This window comes from Nannobrachium achirus (genome assembly GCF_963921795.1).
Source record: "Nannobrachium achirus genome assembly, chromosome: 9".
NCBI classification, from domain to species: domain Eukaryota; kingdom Metazoa; phylum Chordata; class Actinopteri; order Myctophiformes; family Myctophidae; genus Nannobrachium; species Nannobrachium achirus.
Window position 1 is genome coordinate 1,774,821 of NC_137818.1, and position 16,251 is coordinate 1,791,071.

At 43.6% G+C, this 16,251-nt stretch overlaps 1 pseudogene across 1 annotated transcript in view; it reads left to right on the forward strand.

Annotated features, from left to right (window-relative positions):
- LOC308291799 (signal peptide, CUB and EGF-like domain-containing protein 3) overlaps positions 1 to 16,251 on the forward strand; it is a 125,114-nt pseudogene that overhangs the window by 78,497 nt on the left and 30,366 nt on the right. The window contains exons 13-16 of the transcript XR_013963354.1: positions 2,420 to 2,536; positions 10,330 to 10,454; positions 13,707 to 13,823; positions 14,960 to 15,055. The product of XR_013963354.1 is annotated as a signal peptide, CUB and EGF-like domain-containing protein 3 (transcript). The remainder of the gene's footprint in view (positions 1 to 2,419; positions 2,537 to 10,329; positions 10,455 to 13,706; positions 13,824 to 14,959; positions 15,056 to 16,251) is intronic.

Consider the following 16,251-nt stretch of genomic DNA (forward strand, 5'->3'; position numbering starts at 1 on the left):
ATTCATTGATTCACTGGTACAACAAAATGTGTTTTACTTGAAAAAAAAAGCTTCTCAGGTCAAATATTGACGTGCAATTAAAATGCGATTAATTGCGATTAATTAATCACAGAGCCTGTAATTAATTAGATTAAAAATGTTAATCGCATCCCAGCCCTAATATAAAATGTAACTTAACTTGAGTTACTTTTTTTAGCGTTAAATTGAGAATGTACATTTGGTGTGCATGAAACAAAATACATATTTTATTTCAAAAAGGTTGACATTTTCTTTAGTAAACATCTGTGTTCCTAAAATAAAGTTTAAAAAAAGAAACAGATCATATGATCTGTTGAGGACATTTGATCGTCAATCTTAACAAAACTTAAATGTAACATTATAACTTCACTTGTAACTTGAGCCAAAAATGACACAAAAAGTATCTCAGTTACTTGACGAGTTATAGAAATATGAATGTAACTCAGTTACCAGCAAGTTACAGCAAAATGTAACTTAGTTACGTAACTCAGTTACATGTAACTTTAACTTCCCCAACACTGCAGGTAGGTAGCTTCTTGTTTTAGTAAGATGGTGAAGGTGGCAGGGACGTGCTGGGCCCCTGATTCAGCCCGGGAAAAAGAGTTGGAGAGGCCCTCATTGGCCTCATTGCGCGCTATAGAGAGAGATCTCTGCTACTCAAAGATCTGACATTTTGCCATATAAGTGACATATTTCGTCGTTGTCGGGTGGAAACCTTGTATGTCCAAAACCGTTTGTTTTGTATTAATCATTTTAAAATGTATTTAAACTAGTGAAAACAGCCGCTTGTAGTGTGCTTGTAGATCTGCTGTTTTCACTACTTTTGTGCAACGGCCTTGTATGATGAAGCAAGGCTTTGCTTTGCGAAAAAAAATGTATACATTTGAAACTTGGAGATACGAGGTTTCTGCCCGACAGTGACGATTTACTTTGTTGGCCTCCCAGCCCCCAAAATGGAACGAAGGCCGACATTTTATTTAATTTTTTTCCCCTAATGGCCGGCCTGGACCGGCCGGGAATGAACCGGCTGTTGGGGAGTTGTCCCGCCTTTCCCAATGGCCAGCACGTCCCTGGAAGGTGTGATGTGTGACGCATTCAGAGCTTCTCTTCCAGTCTGCGTCCCGCTGAGTTTCACTGCTTCTTCCTGACGTCCTTTTTTCTTTGTCTCCCTGCATTGAGACGGAACGCTGCTCCACGGTGCACAGAGAACAGGTCAATACGTCCATTCCACCAAACAAGAAAAACAACTCTCTCTTTCAAAAGGAACATTCTTTTATTTATGTTTTCCCCCCCGTTTCTCTTACACGCTGTTGCTCTGTAGGAGTCGTGTCTATCAGAGCACGAAGTCTTCAGTCCTGCAGGTTCACCAGAAATGGCATCGATCCAGACCGTTCAGTCCTCCTACAGCTTGGTTGTTTTTCTAACTTGTCAAAGACAAATTATTTAATACTTTTTTCCGCAAACCACCGGTTGAAAACATGTCTTGCCCCCCCATACAAGACTTGTATGAAACGCTGTTGTTGATGTTGTTAAAATGTTTAAAAAATATTTTAAACTAAAACTATTCCAAAAAAACTAAGCAATCCCAGTGATATTTGACCATCTTAGACAGCATTAATTCCAGTGATATTTGACTATTTTAGACAGCATTAATCAGTGATATATGCTTAACTTGCCCTGAGCTGAGTCATGACCAACTAGCGAGTAGGAATCAGGAGGCTCATGACAGGCGAGTGCAGCCGTTCTCAACCTTTTCAGGCCGCGACCCTCAAAATAATCATAGTTGAGTTGAGGCATGACATTTTGTATAACATGGTTCTATTGTGAAAATAGCAGATCTACATGCTCACAACGCCTTGCGTTGCAAAGCATTGTGAGCATGTAGATCTGCTATTTTCACAATTTCTGCCTTCTGTTTAATTTGTAATTTTAAAGGTATTAAAAAGTCCTTAAATTGTCACTTTAGAAATGTGCAGATACCCTCTATACACTTAAACTTTATGTTGGTTTGTTTACTTTTGAGAGAGAAAACAATGCTGCACATTAAGTTAATCATCTGGGGACCCCCCAAAATAATGTGGGGACCCCCCCCCCCCCCCCCCTGGGCCGTTCTCCTTCGCCACAGTTCATCATCCTTCATGTGCCTGATGGTGTGAATCCAGACTGACTCTCTCCCTCCCTCCCTTCCTCCCTCCCTTCCTCCCTCTCTCTCTCTCTCTCTGTGTGTGTGTGTGTCTCTCTCTCTCTCCCTCCCTCTCTCTCTCTCTCTCTCTCTCTCTGTGTGTGTGTGTGTGTGTGTGTGTGTGTGTGTGTGTGTGTGTGTGTGTGTGTGTGTGTGTGTGTGTGTGTGTGTGTGTGTGTGTGTGTCTCTCTCTCTCTCTCTCTCTCTCTCTCCCCACAGACATCGATGAGTGCTCGTTCGACCGTGCGTGTGACCACTCCTGTGTCAACTCAGCCGGCAGCTTCCAGTGTTTGTGTCACAAAGGCTACGTCCTGTACGGCCTGGCGCACTGCGGAGGTAAAACCCTCACCCTAACCCTCACCCTAACCAGTGCTGTACCCGAACGCGTTCAAAGAACTATCGTTCATGAACACGTTCATATTTTGGGCGAACATGAACTGAACGTCCTTTGTTTTCGCTTGATGAACGAATTGTCGAACGCGATCATTCTGACGCCCGTGAACGGCGTTCGTCAGCGTTCGTCGGCCGTTAATGCGGCGGTCCGCGCCTCCGCGGTCGTCTGTCCTCTCGTCTCTCTTTTCATTCACATGCTCCAATAGTAGGCACTGCACGCAGCTCCTCGTGAACGTTGATATGCGGTGCTGTCTGCAGCTGCACTGTGAATCTCCTCCTCGTTACGTCTCGCAAGTAAAGCCTGACTATACTTTGTCATGTATGTTGCACGGCGAAAATAGCTGATCTGCAAGCTCACAACGCGTCGCATCCATGAGACAACGTGAGCTTGTAGATCAGCTATTTTAACCAATGCGGAAACATGGTGTGCGCGAGGTTTAGAAACTTCTGCCTTCAGCCCTTCACTTCACAAAGGTGCAAAGGTGCAGGAAGACTGGGCACCTAAATATTGTGGGCACCTCAATGTTACTTTGGATGAAATTATTGCTGTGTGTGGTTCTATATGGGCTGTGTCAATAATTTTGACAAATAATAGCTTGCAGCAACGTCTAAACTTTTTTTTGTTTTTTGCCAAAAGTATAAAAATATTATGGTTAAAAAAGAACGAAAAAGAACTAAGTTAGTTCATTTTGGGTAACCATGAACTTTAGTTAGAAATATAGAATTATGAACTATGAACTAGTTCATTTTAGTTTTGAACTTGAACTTGTTACCATTTTTAAAGTGAACTTTAAACTCTACGGTCTGGCGCACTGCGGGGGTAAGAGGCAGGCCTCCGTAAAACGGGCAAAATGTGTCGGTGGCAAATTATAGATTCACACACCATTCAGTGGCGTCAGCTCAGCAAAAGCTAAGGTATGGCAACATGACTGGTGTCTTACATGACGTGCAAGACACCAGTCATGTTGCCATACCTTAGCAACAGGCATGATACATTTATTTTAAGAAGTACATTATATTTTTCCCCCCTTTTCTACAATTTCTTGGGCTGGATATGGCAGCCTGGAACGGTTGTTCAAGTGCAGCTAAACTTGGCATGTTAGTAAAACATGCCACAATTAACAATAATGCATTGCACCTGTGCAGGTGACCTGCGGAACCTGGGAATATACCATTCTGTCAAGATGGGGAGAATACAAGTGTGGAGAATATAATTATAATACCTTGTTAAAGTGACCATTTTGTTACATTTTGCATTTGTAGTTATTTTACTGCGCAGATAGACAAAGAGACATTCATGGATTCATATTTAGAACTAACTTTTATTTTCCCCACTGGACCCAGGGTATACCCCTGCCATACCCAATTGACGCCCCTGACACCATTCATGCAAACTTTGGATATTTGATAATTGGAACGGAATGTGGCAAATCTGACTGATACATTGCAATCACATGACTTCATGATTTTTGAACAAACATCTAAATATTTTGGGGAAGAATAGAGAGGACACCAGATAGGCAGGCAGGCAGGCAGACAGACAGACAGACAGACAGACAGACAGACAGACAGGCAGGCAGGCAGACAGACAGACAGACAGACAGGCAGGCAGGCAGGCAGGCAGGCAGGCAGGCAGGCAGGCAGGCAGGCAGACAGGCAGGCAGGCAGGCAGGCAGACAGACAGACAGACAGACAGGCAGGCAGGCAGGCAGGCAGGCAGGCAGGCAGACGAGTTAATGATGGACATACTACCAAACGATTATTATTAAAAATATAATCGCTGCGAGGCGTTGTGAGCTCGTAGATCGGCTATTTTCGGCGGAGAGCTTTGGTGTAGAGGGGGAAAAGAGCAGACTAAGTACAGAGTGAAAGGTCAGGTGTATTAGGTATTGACGGTTCAAGTGATTAAATATCTGAAAACACAAATTTAGTTACGTATCAAAATACATGATTGTGCTGTCAATCGATGAAACAATATGGAATCTATGAACAGGTTGTGGGGGTCCCTGCTTCATCTCTCTCTCAGCTAAGGGGTCCCTGGCCTGAAAACATTGAAAACCCTCTGATTCATACCCATTTAAAACAATTTATAAACCAGGAGAAACATTTTGGAGGATCAAAACGCCGGTGCTTCTCGTATCGGAAACCCAAACATTGTATTGATCGCAGGGCTTAACTCATAACTGCTTTGCTGACTCGTGGCGACTGTCTGATTCTTCCCCAGAGGGGTCAATAAAGATCTATCTATCCATCTAGATCATTAAAAATGATTTCCTATGGGCTGTGCTCCAGAACCGCTGCATACCTGTTAGCAGACTTCACAGATCAGACATCACAGATCAGGCCCTCCGGCCAGACGGAAATCATTCATGACTTTATGACCGACGTGTGATTTACCATCTTGATTTGTGTTTGAAGTCGGAGAGAAGTGTTTTTAATGCTTAAGAAAAGAAAATGTCAAGATGAGCGTGTCTGTAGTCTAAAGGCGTGCACGCACGCACGCACACACACACACAGAGAGAGAGAGAACATGTTCACAAAGTAATTCAAAGAGCATGATACATTTTTGCGGAGTGCAAGGCATAAAAAAGCACTGAAAGGCATACTAAAGTATATTTAAAAATAAATCAAAGTTGTGGTTTTGGTTATTTTCTCCTTGTTATGCATAAACATGCATTCGTGTCGTGTTTTGTAAGAAGCGCGTCCTTGAATGTGCTGAATGTTGTGACTACAAAAAAAGGTGGTACAGTTTACATGGTATTGTGTGTACGTACGCGGACGTGGTAAAATAAATATGTGCTCTCTCTCTCTCTTAGCTTCACTGTTCTGACCAAACTTAACAGAGAAAAGAACATCCACCAAACACATCAATAAAAGAGCACCAATCACAAGCACTCACTTAAAGACAGGCCAATCCACACAGAACAATCATTACAGTACACTGCTGCACATGATTGGGCACTATATCAACATCAAAGAAATGTCAGGTCAAGTTGACTAAGATCAAGGGCAAGTAAGGTCATCATGACATTATCTCGTTATGGCTCTTACATGAATCCTAGCGTCCATATTCGGAGAACTTTTTGCGAGGCGTTGTGAGCTTGTAGATCGGCTATCCTCCCCCCTCCCCTCCCTCTGCTCTGTCTGTCTTCCTAGCTTCTTCAGGTGCGTCACACCACATTCTGGGCCCTGGGTACAAGGATTCACTGCGGGCCCCCCATGAATGTTCTTCACGGGGGGAGGAGGGGGTTTAAAGTTGTACCATGTAACTTTTTTTATAAAACAAATCTTAAAATTGTCCTAACTGTTAAATCGCTAAAGTTTTAGAACACCCACTCCGTTATTTTCAGCTTCTGAAGCCTTCTCTTTATATGTTTTCTTCTTAGCAGTGACAGGGGCGGGATTTCGCGCCAAAATGACGTAATCTGCATCATCTGTATACGTTGTGTATACGTTGCCCAATCACATCGCCGATCATGCACACATGGTACACTACCGGCCAATCACAGCTTATCTGCTCTGGTCTCCAGGAAGCGCCTCCGCTTGGCTACAGTGTTTACCATGGTGAAGGATTTTAACCTCTTAATCCACAAATCCTGGCCAGAAAATTACGTTCAGGCCCGTCGATAGGGGGGGGTAAAGGGTACTCTTTACCCCCTTCCGGGAGTGGGGGGGCCCGGTGGAGTGGGGGCCCCGGCCCGGGCCTCCCCCCTCCGGCCCGGGGCCCCCCTAGGAAAGATTTGGAGGGCGCACTTACACTGTCAGTTACGGTAGGCAGGCAGTGATGTCATTACGTTTCCACTGCGGAATCTTGGAATCTCATTGGGTCAAGATGGCCCACATGACATTTATCTCCTTCGCTATTCGCTCTCATTCTAGGACATGTTTTGTTGGCGGAAGAAGCTACAGTGCCGAGTGAACCTATATGGAGTGAACGCTATAGACTCCGAGACAAGTTTGAGTAAACATTAATTTATTGGAAACATATGGATTAACACATGGCGAGGACGAGGAGTTTGCGGGTCGGTAGAAAGAGTTTCGACAATGCGGTGAGCACCTTAGTTATATTACCGTCCTAGTTGTCTCACAGTCACTGAATGTTATACTGTACCTCTGTCGCTCGCTTCATGATGGCTTTGGAATAGGGCGCAGTTTAAGTTGCAAGTGGAAGATGGACAGTCAAAGCTGTATTATTAGTTAGAGTATGTTACAGACACTTTGAAACAAGAGGGCACTTGTGTGAGTAAAGTTGGCTAAGTTGTCCAGCCACTGCACACGCATTTGAAGATGGAAAAAAAATGGACTGGGCTGTCCCATCCAGAAAGATGAAACAAGTTATCGTGTGGACAGAGGACACGTTAAAATGTCACCGTGGCTTGAGTGGAATATATCTGAGGAGGAGGCACAAATGCTTATCAACTGAACTGTCCCAAACAGCTGTCCTAAACCAGATGCAGGGACGCCTTTATCTATTATAGTAGCTTGTGACTGAGTAGCCTATATACTTTATTACCTTATGTCAGCTGAAAGCTGAGCCATATTTTGAAGGATTAATCTGAAATACATATTTCTGTGCAGCAGGCTATATGCTTTGTTTCTTATTATGAAGGAAATGTGTTCTGCAATGCAATGTTCAGGTTATTGAGCAAACATTTACGCACGCCGATGCGCAAATGGTAAAGTGGTTAATTAATGTTGTGCAAGATGGCCCTAACATTTGTGTACATACTTATGTTCAAACAGTACAATTCAACATGTACCGATGTCTCTGGTTCACATTGGCACATTTCACTCAGGGTTTTTCATCTCACTCATGTCACTTTGTCTGCTGACCTCAAAAATAAAATAAACAAAAAATAAAATAAAACAATTCAAAGGAGGCAAGCAGTGATCACCCCATGGTGTGCGCTGCAATGTAGTTTCAAATGCACTACATTGCTGATGCTTTTTTTTAGAGTAAAAAAAATAAAAAGGAAGAAGAAGACACATGTGACATGCATGATCTGGGCAGATTGCCCCAGGAAATGTGCCAATCTCAACCCAAAACAACGGTCATGCTTAGGGCTGTGTGCTGCATTTACCCGACCTGCTTGTCATTAATGCATACAAATATCTATGACCGATATTTTTATCAGATGTCCAGTACATTTTAACCATGCCAGTTATGGTGATCAACAGTTTAAAACACAGTTTAAAACCCTAGCACAATCTCTGAACGGTTATGCTGCCATGTAAAACCACTTTTAACCATTCTTACTTTGAAAATGAGTAATTTCCTGTGCAGCGCGGGCCAAAATACGAAATACGGGCACGCGTGGAGGGGGGCCCGCGTGGAGGGGGGCCCCGGCCAGCTCTTTGATATTGACCCCCTTGCCAAAAATACTCTTGACGGCCCTGCGTTCTACCATGCGTTCTACCCCCTCCACGGATTACTATCGGTCGCGGTGGTTTGCGGCGCCGCTCCGGTGGTCCGCGGCGGTGGTCCGCGACGACTCCGGCCGAAAAAACGGCCGAAAAAAGCAATACCGCTACTGACCACTAGTTGAGCAACTTACACAGTATAGCTTTTAACCCATTTAGACTGGGAACGCATTATTACACATTATTTTCTGCTTTAACTATTGAAAAACAGCAGATACAGTATACAAGTGTGGCGGAGAGAGTCGCAGCCCCAGCCTGAAGCCTCAAACATCTAGTATCTGCCCTCGTTCCATAGGGATGTCCCTTTGGAGTAATGGTTAAGATATTGGACTTTTCACGCGGGAGACCCGGGTTCGAACCCGGGTGGGGAGGTTCGATCACCTCCGTTACAAGCTCACAGATCTGCCTTTTCTTTTTTTTTGAAAGATCTTGAAAATATGTCAAGATTTCTTCGAATAGGCCTTCAAATCCTTCTTTTTTGAAACAACCTATGTTTTCTATGTCAGTGGTGCTCAAACGTTTTCATGTGAAGGAACCCCAAAATGATATGTATTTGGCCATGGACCCCCATCTCAAAATATTTTGTTAGACAACGAGACAGGGCTTTCTGACATGCAGCTCCCAGGGCTTTGGAGGAGCTTTGTTTACAATGTCAGATAAATACGGCTGCCGGTGAGAAAGCTAGCAGTCTGTCTGCCGCGCGCACAGCGGCAGACTCTTTCCTGTGTCAGACGTCTTCATTATCCTGCTCTGTGTGTCTGCGTTTAAATGGAGCGCTCTCTCTCTCTCTCTCTCCTCTCTCTCTCTCTCTCTCTCTCTCTCTCTCTGTCTCTGTCTCTCTCTCTCTCTCTCTCTCTTCTCATCTCTCTCTCTCTCTGTCTCTGTCTCTGTCTCTCTCTCTCTCTTTCTCTCTCTTTCTCTCTCTCTCTCTCTCTCTCTCTCTCCTCTCTCTCTCTTTTCTCTCTCTCTCTCCTCTCTCTCTCTTCTCTCTCTCTCTCTCTCTCTCTCTCTCTCTCTCTCTCTCTCTCTCTCTCTCTCCTCTCTCTGTCTCTCTCTCTATCTCTCTCTCTCTCCCTCTCTCTCTCTCTCTCTCTCTCTCTCTCTCCCTCTCTCTCTCTCTCTCTCTCTCTCTCTCTCTCTCTCTCTCCCTCTCTCTCTCTCTCTCTCTCTCTCTCTGTCTCTCTCTCTATCTCTCTCTCTCTCCCTCTCTCTCTCTCTCTCTCTCTCTCTCCCTCTCTCTGTCTCTCTCTCGGAGCTTATATGACTTCCACTCCATTTTAAAGACAACCGTTGTACATTTGACTCAGAGCCCCCCCCCCCCCCCCCCTCCCCCCTGGGAACCAAACCTATAGAAATGCATCATGAATTGCCCACTTAAAAAATAGCATGTATTCCCTATTTGCGTCGTTCCAAACTCACAAGTAGGCCGGTACCCAACGGACACTCGTTTTTATTTGATATGAATTCATTGAAACATGTTCTTGTTGCTTTTTCTTTTTCTTAAGAGATTTCAAACAGCAAAGCATTTAAGCAGATTAAACAGAACATGTACTACTTTGTACTTAGAGGTAAACTTCCACTTGCAGTCGAGTCGTATATTTGACCAGGAGTATCTATACTTTCATGTAGACACCAGTGTCTCTTTCTGTCATGTAGACACCAGTGTCTCTTTCTTGTCATGTAGACACCAGTGTCTCTTTCTGGTCATGTAGACACCAGTGTCTCTTTCTGGTCATGTAGACACCAGTGTCTCTTTCTTGTCATGTAGACACCAGTGTCTCTTTGTTGAGAATCAGAAATCTTAACTCCCCATCTTTAAACCAATCCAGTGACTTTGATTGTTGCAGGGCTGAGCAATTAGCATGGATCAGATTGTAAATATATTTATTTCACTACAGATAGTCTACATATTTAATCATCATTAACCCTTAATTCAATTAATTCTTTCAATGGACTAAGATCTCTCTTGATGGCCTTCCTGCCCTGGCATTTGGCCTTTGTGCCCTAAAGAAATCTACAACACTAAAGGCCAAGTGGCCTTGCCTTACTAGGCCTTTCCACCTTGGGCCCTAGTAACTCAGTACCACTCCCCCCCCCACCCCCCCCTCCTTGTAACGCCCTGTAGATGATTGTGTATTCTTGTTGTTTACAGATATAGATGAGTGTGAATGTGTTCTTACATTACAGATATAGATGAGTGTGTATGTATTCTTGTTGTTTAGATATAGACGAGTGTGTATTCTTACATTACAGATATAGATGAGTGTGTATTCTTACATTACAGATATAGATGAGTGTGTATTCTTACCTTACAGATATAGATGAGTGCAGCATCAACCGTGGAGGCTGTAAGTACGGCTGTGTCAACATGCTGGGCAGTTATGAGTGCACACCTGTCCACCAGGATACAAGCTGCACTGGAACAAGAAGGACTGCATTGGTATGTAGCAACACCGCCACCCGCTGGTCACAACGCACACTCACACTCTCCAGTCTATGACACTGTACAGTTTTAAATAAGTCATGGTTCATACTAGTCATGGTTCTCATGTGGGGTCGGTGCGTGGACACCCCATTGTGAACGCTCTTGTACATCCACTAGTTTAGAAATGTGTTGAAAAATCGTGAAATTGTGAGAAGTACGCTTGCGCTGTGCGCCGTGCGTGCGTCATTGTGATCCAGAGTGGGTTGATTGGGTAGGTGTTATTCTAGTTTTAAAAAGCCTCCTGTGGGACAGGCGAGAACTGTTCTTCATAGAGCTTTTTCAGCTTGGAATAATATGCTCCCTATAAATTTAAGACATACCAGAAGCAGACTTTTTGTACCTTATTTTTTATTTTTGTATTCGTGAAAACACCGTAGGCTATTTGTGATTATTGGTTATTGTTGTCTCTGTTTTTTATATGCAGAGAGATGTCACTGTTTTTGCTATAGATTTTCGTCTATTTTAGATAACAACATTTTTACTACAGTATTGTCTGTTTTTACTGTATGATTTTTTGTATGGACACCAGGAAGACTATAGCGATCACTTTGTGGAAGCTAATAGACACGTTCTTGTTTACAAACATTGAGACTAAATGCACAGCTGACTGTATCATGTAATCAATTCCCAACAATCCCCAAACCTGTTGTTTTGGGGAGCGCTGGTTTCATTGGCTCATTTGGTACCGACCTGCGCGTTCATCTAGGTTCTTATCAGTGTAACGTGGAGCAGAAATGCGTCTATGGGGATCCTAATAAAGAATAAAGAAGAATAAAGGGTTGTAAACTGGCACTGGTGCTACAGTGCATACCGTTGTGCTCAAAATGTTTCAACCCCCCCTCTGCAAATCTGGTTTATTGGCTAAACTGACAACTGAATGAAATAAATAAATCATACTATGTAACAATGTAAATAGCTCAACAAAAGTAAGATTTGGTGTGTTTTGTTTTCTTCCAAATTCAATGCTAATGCCACTTTCAACGCCACTTTCACTTTCAATAATTCAACTCGAAAACATCTGTAATCAACTGCAATCGATTAATCAAGAGCTTAAATAGTTGCATCAGATGTGCAACCTGGCCTGACTAGAGGTTTGTTGACTTGTTGACTGTGATTAGAGCAGTTAGAAACATGGCTAAGTTTAAGGAATGGTCAGAAAAGTTCAGAGAAGAGATTATTGCTTTGTAAAAAAGAAATGAAAAGGATATAAAACAATTGCAAAGACACTGAATGTTCCATAAAGTAGAGTTTTGAGCATAGCTGACAAGTTCTGAGTCAAAGGAACAGTGGCTACACTAATGAACATTTTGTTTCAGAGGAGGTTGAATAATCTCAAGCACAACAGACGGTACACTTTAAACCAGTGTTTCTCAACCACTGGTCCTGGGGACCTTTGGTGGCCCCTGAGAAGGGTCAAGTGTTCCCCTGCCCCCTTGAAACTGCTTGAAAGCCCTTGAAATGTATCATTTTAAAAATAATGTAAACTAGTGAAAACAGCCGATCTACAAGCACACAATCTGCTGTTTGCACTACTGTTGTGCGACAGCCTTGTATGATGAAGCAGGGCTTTACTTTGCGAAGAAACGTACAAATTCGAAACTTGGAGATACAATGTTTTCTTCCCGACAGTGAGGATATTTACACCCCCGTATTATGTTGGTGTGACCATGGATTCTTGGGACATGAAAAGTGTGCCCATGCAGAAAAATAAAGGTTGAGAAACACTGCTTTAAACAATGCACCTGGGTTTGTTCCACTGTGATCGTGATTTCCATGTCAAATAAATACACATGAAATTAACACTAATCCTCTGGTGGTCCCCCAGAGCTGGTGGAGTGTCTGGCTGGGACGGTGGCTCCCAAATAGGGGGTGTAACGACATAGTAACTGTATCGAAATATCGTTTTTAACTTAAAAAATCGAAGTATATCGAAATGAAAACAGCTAAAATCGAATCGTATCGCTTTATTTTGTATCGTATCGAATCGGCAGTGCAAAGAATCGATTGTATCGATACCACCTACTTGTGCATTGTATTTAGCATTTTTAAGAAGAAAAAATGAAACAGAGGGGTTTAATTACTTTTCCATTCCATATAGCTACACTTGTTTATCGATAAATGTGTGTAATCTCTGGTTCATGTCAAGGTGCAGGTTTGTCAATATACAATGTCCATGTATTTTGCAGATAATCACTGTGTTTACTTATTTATATCCATAATAATACATGTTTCCCTTAAAAACCTGCACTATCCACACCTTTCACACAGATTTAATTTCTTTGCTAAATAGTTACTATATCGATTTTAAATCATTAAATCGAATCGTATCGTATCGCCATGAATGAACCAATATCGTCCATGTATCGTATCGTCAGCCATGTATCGTGATATGTATCGAATCGCTATTAAAATGTATCGTTACACCCCTACTCCCAAAGCTACTCTGGCCTGCAGCAATACCCTAACCCTGACCCCAACCCCAACCCTAGCTCTGGTCCATCGCTGACAGACCCGTCGGCAAATGAATAGAACGCGTTTTCTCAGCCCCTATCAGCGCAAAATAAACAAAACTACTTCACTACTCACAAAACCAAAGGTAGTTTTGTGTTGTTGAAAGTCTATTCTCCGCGGTGGTGGTGAGCCCCTCAGCACCCCACCTACTCTGTAAAATACATTATTTTTGTCATGAAATAAAACGCACCCACCTCGAGCCACCCAGCGGCCACCGCAGACACAACGGTTCACAACCTGGAAATAAGTGGCGGTCGAGTTGGATGCACTTTATTTCATGACAATAATAATGTATTTTACAGGGTGGGTGGGGTGCTGAGGGGCTCACCACCATGGAGAATAGACTTTCAACAACACAAAACTACCTTTGGTTTGGTGAGTAGTGAAGTAGTTTATTTTGACTCAAGGTGAGCGCTGGTAGGGGCTGAGAAAACGCGGTCTATTCATTTGCCGACGGGTCTGTCAGATGGACCAGAGCTACCCCAACCCCAACCCCAACCCTAACCCCAACCCCAACCCTAACCCTAACCCTAACCCTCCTCCTCTGATCCTCAGAGCTGGTGAAGTGCCTTGCAGGGACGGTGGCTCCCAAAGCTACTCTGGCCTGCAGTAAGACCCTAACCCTGACCCGACCCCGACCCCAACCCTGACCCTGACCCTGACCCATGACCCTAACCCTCCTCCTCTGATCCTCAGAGATGGTGAAGTGTCCTTCAGGGACGGTGGCTCCCAAAGCTACTCTGGCCTGCAGCAAGACGGGCAAGAAGGAGAGCTGCTCCCTGACCTGTGCTTCTAAAGCTCACTATCTGGCAGGTAGGCCTGTTTCTAAAGCTCACTATCTGGCAGGTAGGCCTGTTTCTAAAGCTCACTATCTGGCAGGTAGGCCTGTTTCTAAAGCTCACTATCTGGCAGGTAGGCCTGTTTCTAAAGCTCACTATCTGGCAGGTAGGCCTGTTTCTAAAGCTCACTATCTGGCAGGTAGGACTGCTTCTAAAGCTCACTATCTGGCAGGTAGGCCTGTTTCTAAAGCTCACTATCTGGCAGGTAGGCCTGTTTCTAAAGCTCACTATCTGGCAGGTAGGACTGTTACTAAAGCTCACTATCTGGCAGGTAGGACTGTTACTAAAGCTCACTATCTGGCAGGTAGGCCTTCTTCTAAAGCTCACTATCTGGCAGGTAGGATAATACTGCTACTAAAGCCTACTATATGTCAGGTAGGAGATACTTGAGTAAATGTACTGAGCTACTGTGTGATGTGTGCATCATCAACTAGGATGAATGTCATTGGTTTCAAACTATTAAGTCTATGGGGAGGCATAGCTCAGGGGTAGAGAAACCGTTATTAGAGCACGAAGGGTTCCCGAAGGGTTCCCAGTTCGAATCTGGGTTCGAATCCGGGCTCCCCCTGAGTGAATGTCGAAGGGTCCTTGAGCAAGACTCTGAACCCCTAATTGCCTCCGGTGAGCAGGTGGGTGCCTTGCATGGTTTCCTCCGCCACCGGTGTATGAATGTGTGTGTGAATAGGGTGAAAGTAATGCACAATCTATGTAAAGCGCTGTGGATAAAAAGTGCTATATAAATGCACCATTTACCATTTACTTTCAAACTGTTGTCCATATTTTGGGCTTGTCAGCATAATAATGATAATCTAACTCCTCCCCAAAGTATGAGAATTTGTGAACATTTTAGAAAATGAATACATTGTAGAAATACTGTAGTGTATCTACAAGCAGGTGATAATTCAGGGCTTAAATTGTATAAGTAATGTCAGTAATGATACAGTTTGAGATGATGACAGCGTCAGTCCGTCTGTCTCTGCAAAGAGGGATACGTTTCCACTCAGAACAATTACAGCAGTGTGTGTGTGTGCGTGCGTGCGTGCGTGCGTGCGTGCGTGCGTGCGTGCGTGCGTTGCGTGCGTGCGTGTGTGTGTGTGTTCTCCCCTGTAGAGTCTGACAACAGCTACTCGGTGAGCTGTGGGATCCCCATCCTACGAGGGAAGACCCCGGCTCGCCTCAACGCCAGCAGCAGCCACAGCTGCATAGGTCTGTCTGTTAATAATACCTTTAACCCTAACCCTAACCCTAACCCTAACCCTAACCCTAACCCACAGCTGCATAGGTCTGTCTGTTAATAATACCTTTAACCCCTAACCCACAGCTGCATAGGTCTGTCTGTAATAATACCTTTAACCTAACCCACAGCTGCATAGGTCTGTCTGTTAATCATACCTTTAACCCTAACCCATTAATAATACCCTTTAACCCTAACCCACAGCTGCATAGGTCTGTCTGTTAATAATACCTTTAACCCTAACCCATTAATAATACCTTTAACCCTAACCCACAGCTGCATAGGTCTGTCTGTTAATAATACCTTTAACCCTAACCCATTAATAATACCTTTAACCCTAACCCACAGCTGCATAGGTCTGTCTGTTAATAATACCTTTAACCTAACCCATTAATAATACCTTTAACCCTAACCCACAGCTGCATAGGTCTGTCTGTTAATAATACCTTAACCCTAACCCATTAATAATACCTTTAACCCTAACCCACAGCTGCATAGGTCTGTCTGTTAATAATACCTTTAACCCTAACCCACAGCTGCATAGGTCTGTCTGTTAATAATACCTTTAACCCTAACCCACAGCTGCATAGGTCTGTCTGTTAATAATACCTTTAACCCTAACCACAGCTGCATAGGTCTGTCTGTTAATAATACCTTTCCTAACCCACAGCTGCATAGGTCTGTCCCTGTTATAATACGCTTGGTAACCTAACCCACAGCTGCATAGGTCTGTCTGTTAATAATACCTTTAACCCTAACCCACAGCTGCATAGGTCTGTCTGTTAATAATACCTTTAACCCTAACCCACAGCTGCATAGGTCTGTCTGTTAATAATACCTTTAACCCTAACCCACAGCTGCATAGGTCTGTCTGTTAATAATACCTTTAACCCTAACCCACAGCTGCATAGGTCTGTCTGTTAATAATACCTTTAACCCTAACCCACAGCTGCATAGGTCTGTCTGTTAATAATACCTTTAACCCTAACCCACAGCTGCATAGGTCTGTCTGTTAATAATATCTTTAACCCTAACCCACAGCTGCATAGGTCTGTCTGTTAATCATACCTTTAACCCTAACCCACAGCTGCATAGGTCTGTCTGTTAATAATACCTTTAACCCTAACCCACAGCTGCATAGGTCTGTCTGTTAATAATACCTTTAACC